Source organism: Vicugna pacos, chromosome 21 (assembly GCF_048564905.1).
Source record: "Vicugna pacos chromosome 21, VicPac4, whole genome shotgun sequence".
Taxonomy (NCBI): domain Eukaryota; kingdom Metazoa; phylum Chordata; class Mammalia; order Artiodactyla; family Camelidae; genus Vicugna; species Vicugna pacos.
The window spans coordinates 26,833,767-26,841,060 of NC_133007.1; positions in this window are offsets into that span (position 1 = coordinate 26,833,767).

Genomic DNA, 7,294 nt, shown 5'->3' on the forward strand with positions numbered 1-7,294 from the left:
TGAGGCCCGTGTGTTCGTCCTGCTGGCCCTTTGCTCTGTGTGTGAGTCAGCCTGGTGGGACCTCAGGAGAGACAAGGATGACGGGAACTGCCTGTGGCTTGCCCAGGATTTCAGAACTTGTGATGGCCTTTCGTGAAGATTTTGTTTCATACAAATACCATTGCTTAACGTTCTTTCACACAGAGGCATTTTCTTTGGAAAAACTGTGTGAGAAAAGAGAATGTTTTCTCTGGGCTGGTGAAACAATTTGCTAAAGAGGGAAAAGCCAGAAATTCACTAAAAGGGTTTGAAGAGATTCAAGGAGAGTCTTAGAGAGTCGAGAGGAGCTACCTCGGGGTGTTGATGAGCCTTAGCTTTGCTCTCCGTAGCAGTTGCTTCTGGTGAACACTGTCGTATAATTTCTTTCAGATTGGAAAACTCCAGAAAGATGTCCTACCAACAGCAGCAGTGCAAGCAGCCCTGCCAGCCACCTCCTGTGTGCCCGCCACCTAAGTGCCCGGAGCCCTGCCCGCCACCTAAGTGCCCAGAGCCCTGCCCGCCACCTAAGTGCCCGGAGCCCCGCCCGCCTCAGCAGTGCCAGCAGAAGTGCCCCCCGGTGCCGCCTCCCCAGCCCTGCCAGCAGAAGTGCCCACCCAAGAGCAAGTAGCGGCTTCAGCACCCACGGGATCAGGAACGGGGAAGGCCGACTGGCCCTTCCGCGCCCTTCCGCAGCTCCACCTTCGTCTTCCCTTCAAGGCCCATCATGGATGCAGAAGCAGCTTCTCCGCCCTTCCCCTGGAATGTGCCCGTGGTGATGCCTGGCAGACGGAGGCTTCCCTCCGGGGCCTGCTGCCCTGCGCCCTCCGGGAGGCCGCTGAGAGGGCGTCGCAGCGCTGCAGGAGGACGAGCGGCGGCTCCCTCCCGGGCGCCGGCAGAGGGTCCCGGCTGCCTCCTGTGTCCCTGCGTCCCCTGGGCAGGGTTTCCTACCACCTGGGCAGTTGTTCCTTATCCTCCACTTCCTGAATAAAGCACAGCTCTTTTCTGTGATGGAATGAATGGTTCCTTTCTTTCAAGACCTGCATTGAGCAACGTCATATCGTCATTTTGCTTCATTTCTCTTTTTCTTTGATCCCAAGTTTCAGGCTCTCACAATCAGTGTTATCTGAATTTTGAATCGTGTCAAAGATTATTTCGATTAGTTTTAAATTCAGGTTATTTTCCTTCATTACTGTCTGATTGATTAGAGGAAGAAATAATTTACCTCCTCAGGATTTCAGCCCTTCACGGTAATGGGGAAAATAGTATTACACTGAAAACCTGTCCTAGGAAAAAAAATGAAATGAATGTGCGTAAGGTAGTTGGCACAATGCCAGGCACAACTGGCACTTGGTGAGACAGCAGACCATCACTGTCTCCACCATCACCACCCTCACCACCCTCACCACCCTCACCCCCGTCACCGCTACCACCATGGCTGCTCCGGCAGGAACCTGGCTCACACATAACCGTATAGGAAAGAGGAAGATTCTTAAACTCTATGACCTTTTCGTATCTCTTTCTTCTTTTTCTTTTCTAATTAACCTTGTTCTTAATGTGACGTTTTAGATAAAGAGCTTTTGGGAATTAGTGGAATACGCTGCATAAAATTGCAGTTGTTCTTAAAACGTGGATGGTAAGAAGGAAGGGAAATAAAATGGGTCCTTACAAGGCAAAGTGCCTCCTCTCCACGTGAACCACCTGCTCTTCTTACTCCAGCCTCTCATCATAAATCAGTCTCATTTTATTTTTCCACCTCTGAAGTTACTCTCTCATTTGTTTTGGCCCCATATGAAAAGCACTGGGGTTTACAGTGTTTATGCAGATTTGCAAACTTAGTGTTGCTCTGCGGCTTGTTTTCTAAGTGCTTAACCTGCCAGTCAAGTAAGCTGCTTAAAGAGGGATGTGTCCTTTAGGTCTATCTTGTGGTCCCAGGTGTCCACAAACAAAATAGGTAATTCAGATCCTGCACAGACACACACAAGCACACAAACGCACACACCCAAAAATGTAAGATTATTTTAAAAAACAACAAAGTCTTCATGTTAAATCATACTACACTTAACCCACTTAAAATTAAGAGGATCTTTTTCTTTCCGCATTCTTCACTCACAAAGCTAGGAGTAAAGGACTCCAAAGTGATAGAACTGCAGGGGGAAAATGACTCCTCAATTACTGTTCAGCTTCTATCAGACTGTGACACGTGTGAAAACAAGCACTGGTATTTGGGAGCCTTTTACTGTGGCTAAAGCTATTTGCCCGGATACAGAAATTAGTTCCTCGAGGGGAGGTGCTACTGAACAAATCTTAAATATGCAGCATTGGCTTAGGAGTCTTGAAGTGGTTGGAAAAAACTGATACTGGAAATCGTAAACATGGTAATACATGTTTTTCAATGACAAAACGTTTGCTCTAATGGAAATTTGGGAGGAGGACCAAATGTTGGCTGTTTGTTGTGTTCAACAGAGTATTTCAATAGACATATATTCTGGAAATAATTTTCTGATTTGCAGGCCATAAATGAAAAAAAAATGAGGAGAAAATATATAGCCTAGAAATTCAAAACCTTACTGAGTTAGAAAACTCACCACTTGCAAATCCCAAAGAGCAAGGGATGATATTTTGAGTGGTTTTGAACTTTAAGTCCACTTTCAGTTGACTGTAATAATATAGAAAAGAGACAGAAGTTGTAGTCATTCCACCTATGGTGCCCGAGTCCGTGAAGGTATCACTATTTTGTTAAGAGGGAAAGGCATCAAAATAAATCAGTCCTGAAAATTACTTCTGGGAAAGGACCTGTGGTTACTAGCACATAATACATCAGGTGCCTCATAAGTTTGGGGGAAATTGATGACTCAATAAACTAGGTACCAACACTAAAAAGACTTACTGATTTTTCAAGAATAGAAACAATTTTCCTGATTTATTTCCCCACTTTTCCACATTAATCAGTTTAGTGTGGTCAGTCTAGGTAACTAAAAAGAAATAACATCTGTGGGATGGATACAAAGGCCACAGAGAATAACAGGTAAGAACTCTCTCAGAGTATAGTACCAGAAGCTAGTAAAGGCAAGGAGGAGAAGAAATACAGAGATTCTCAAACCCTGTCACTCTTTTGTATGATGGTTATTCTCTTTCATCTCTTCCCCTCCAGCTTTATTGAGGTATAATTGACAAATAAAATTGTGTATATTTAAGGTGTATAATGTGATGGTTTGACATATGGATACTTTTTGAAATGATGACCACAATCGGGTTAATTAATGCATCAGTCACCTCACGTCGTTACCATGTAGTGTGTGGTGATGATGCTTGTGTTCTGTTCTGTTAGTGTGTTTCAAGCGCACAACACAGAGTTATTCACCAGAGTCACCGCGCTGTACGTTAGGTCCCCGGGGCTTATTCATCTTGTAACCGAAGGCTTGTACCCTTTTGACCAGCATCTCCATCTTTGCCCCAGCCCTCAGCCCCTACTAACCACCATTCTACTCTCTGTTTCTGTGAGTTTGACAGCACATTCCTAAATAACCAGTTGCTCAAAGAAGCAATAACAAGTAAAATTAGAAAACACTGTGGGAGGAATGAAAATGAAAACACAACACACAAAAACTTATGAGATACAGGCAATGCAGAGCATAGAGAGAAAGTCATGGCTGGAAACATCTATATCAAAAGAGATGAGAGGATGGGTCTCCAGGACATGGGTCTCCAGGACATTATTCTCCCATCTTCTCAATCTGCTGACTTTCCTAATAAAGACATGATTCCTTGCTCCACCCCCACCCCCAAATGAAAGATTTAAAATCAATAAACTTATTGACGTTTAAGACAAAGAAAAGCAAGGAGAAAAATGGATATATTATACATTAGAGCAGAAATAAACAAATTGAAAAATAGAAAAACAAACGAAGGAATACAAATAACAAGAGTTGGTTCTTGGAAAACCTCAGCAAAACTGACAACCCTATAGCTAGACTGACCGAGACAAAAAGAAAGAAGATTCAGATCACTGAAATCAGCAAAGAAGAGGAGATATCACTGCTCTCTTTACAGAAACTGAAAAGGATTATAAGTGAATACTGTGAATATCAACTCTGTACACTAACGAATTAGATAACACAGATGAAATGGATAAATCCCCATTGGGAAATTATGGGAAGGGGTTCATGAATAAGTAGGAAATTTGCATACCTCTCATAAATAAAGAGATAGCATTAATAATACAAAAATTTTCCTCAGAGAAAGGCCAAGGCATGGATGGCTCCACTGCCAAGGTCGTTCAAAACCATGTCAAATCTCATGCCTTGCTCTTTGGGGTTTACAAGTGGGGAGTTTTCTAATTGGGGAGGTTTTGTATTTCTGGGCTATATTTTTCTTTCCCATTTTTTTTTTCACTTCTGGCCTGCAAACCAGACAATTACTTCTTGAACATATGTCTATTGAAATACCCTGTTGAGTACAACAAATAACCAACATATGGTCTGCCTCCCAAGTTACTGTTATAGCAAAATTTTGCCATTGAATTTCCACATTCAAATATTCCAATTTCAGGGTTTGTTTTTTTTTTTTAACAACCACCTCCAGACACCTAAGCCAATCCTGTGTATTTAAGATTTGTTACAGTAGCACCCTGCCCTAAGGAACTAATTTCTGTATCAGTTCGAATAACACTAAGAAGCAACTCCCAAATATCAGACGTGATTTTTCACTTGAGTCACAGTCTGATAGAAGCTGAGCAGTAATCGAGGAATATTTTTCCATCTGCAGTTGTATCATCTTGGAGAGCTTGACTTCTAGATTTGTGAGCGAAGATTGTTGAGAGAAAGATCTTAATCTTCTGTGTGTTCTAGTGTAGCACGATTTAGCATGAAGACTTTCTTGCTTTTAAAAATAATGTTATATTTATCTATGTATGTATGTGCATGTATGTGCAGAATCTGAATTACCTATTTTGTTTGTGGACACCTGGGACCACAAGATAGACCTAAAGGACACATCCCTCTTTAAGCAGCTTACTTGACTGGCAGGTTAAGCACTTAGAAAACAAGCCGCAGAGCAACACTAAGTTTGCAAATCTGCATAAACACTGTAAACCCCAGTGCTTTTCATATGGGGCCAAAACAAATGAGAGAGTAACTTCAGAGGTGGAAAAATAAAATGAGACTGATTTATGATGAGAGGCTGGAGTAAGAAGAGCAGGTGGTTCACGTGGAGAGGAGGCACTTTGCCTTGTAAGGACCCATTTTATTTCCCTTCCTTCTTACCATCCACGTTTTAAGAACAACTGCAATTTTATGCAGCGTATTCCACTAATTCCCAAAAGCTCTTTATCTAAAACGTCACATTAAGAACAAGGTTAATTAGAAAAGAAAAAGAAGAAAGAGATACGAAAAGGTCATAGAGTTTAAGAATCTTCCTCTTTCCTATACGGTTATGTGTGAGCCAGGTTCCTGCCGGAGCAGCCATGGTGGTAGCGGTGACGGGGGTGAGGGTGGTGAGGGTGGTGAGGGTGGTGATGGTGGAGACAGTGATGGTCTGCTGTCTCACCAAGTGCCAGTTGTGCCTGGCATTGTGCCAACTACCTTACGCACATTCATTTCATTTTTTTTCCTAGGACAGGTTTTCAGTGTAATACTATTTTCCCCATTACCGTGAAGGGCTGAAATCCTGAGGAGGTAAATTATTTCTTCCTCTAATCAATCAGACAGTAATGAAGGAAAATAACCTGAATTTAAAACTAATCGAAATAATCTTTGACACGATTCAAAATTCAGATAACACTGATTGTGAGAGCCTGAAACTTGGGATCAAAGAAAAAGAGAAATGAAGCAAAATGACGATATGACGTTGCTCAATGCAGGTCTTGAAAGAAAGGAACCATTCATTCCATCACAGAAAAGAGCTGTGCTTTATTCAGGAAGTGGAGGATAAGGAACAACTGCCCAGGTGGTAGGAACCCCTGCCCAGGGGACGCAGGGACACAGGAGGCAGCCGGGACCCTCTGCCGGCGCCCGGGAGGGAGCCGCCGCTCGTCCTCCTGCAGCGCTGCGACGCCCTCTCAGCGGCCTCCCGGAGGGCGCAGGACAGCAGGCCCCGGAGGGAAGCCTCCGTCTGTCAGGCATCACCACGGGCACATTCCAGGGGAAGGGCGGAGAAGCTGCTTCTGCATCCATGATGGGCCTTGAAGGGAAGACGAAGGTGGAGCTGCGGAAGGGCCCGGAAGGGCCAGTCGGCCTTCCCCGTTCCTGATCCCGTGGGTGCTGAAGCCGCTACTTGCTCTTGGGTGGGCACTTCTGCTGGCAGGGCTGGGGAGGCGGCACCGGGGGGCACTTCTGCTGGCACTGCTGAGGCGGGCGGGGCTCCGGGCACTTAGGTGGCGGGCAGGGCTCTGGGCACTTAGGTGGCGGGCAGGGCTCCGGGCACTTAGGTGGCGGGCACACAGGAGGTGGCTGGCAGGGCTGCTTGCACTGCTGCTGTTGGTAGGACATCTTTCTGGAGTTTTCCAATCTGAAAGAAATTATACGACAGTGTTCACCAGAAGCAACTGCTACGGAGAGCAAAGCTAAGGCTCATCAACACCCCGAGGTAGCTCCTCTCGACTCTCTAAGACTCTCCTTGAATCTCTTCAAACCCTTTTAGTGAATTTCTGGCTTTTCCCTCTTTAGCAAATTGTTTCACCAGCCCAGAGAAAACATTCTCTTTTCTCACACAATTTTTCCAAAGAAAATGCCTCTGTGTGAAAGAACGTTAAGCAATGGTATTTGTATGAAACAAAATCTTCACGAAAGGCCATCACAAGTTCTGAAATCCTGGGCAAGCCACAGGCAGTTCCCGTCATCCTTGTCTCTCCTGAGGTCCCACCAGGCTGACTCACACACAGAGCAAAGGGCCAGCAGGACGAACACACGGGCCTCACACCTTCTACAGCACAAGCCTTTGAAATCACAGCAGAGGGGTATTAAATAGAAGAAAAATACTTTGGGGGTTTTTTCACCTCTTCATCATGTCGAAGATTTCCTACTAACTTCTTTCTTCCGTAAAGGAAGTCGAACTCTGTACCAGAATCCCCAGTCATACCACTGTGCCCAGATTCCAGTTTTCCATCAACCAAGTAGCAGCAAACCCGTGATCATGACCTTGGACCCACCAAACTGCTGCCTTCAGATGGAACTCAACATTTAGGAGCGCAAGAACTCAGCTGAACTCAAGAGTCAGACTCACCAGTTTCTCCAAAGTTGACGGGGAGCGGAGCACCAGGAGGATGGCAGCCGTGGCGCCG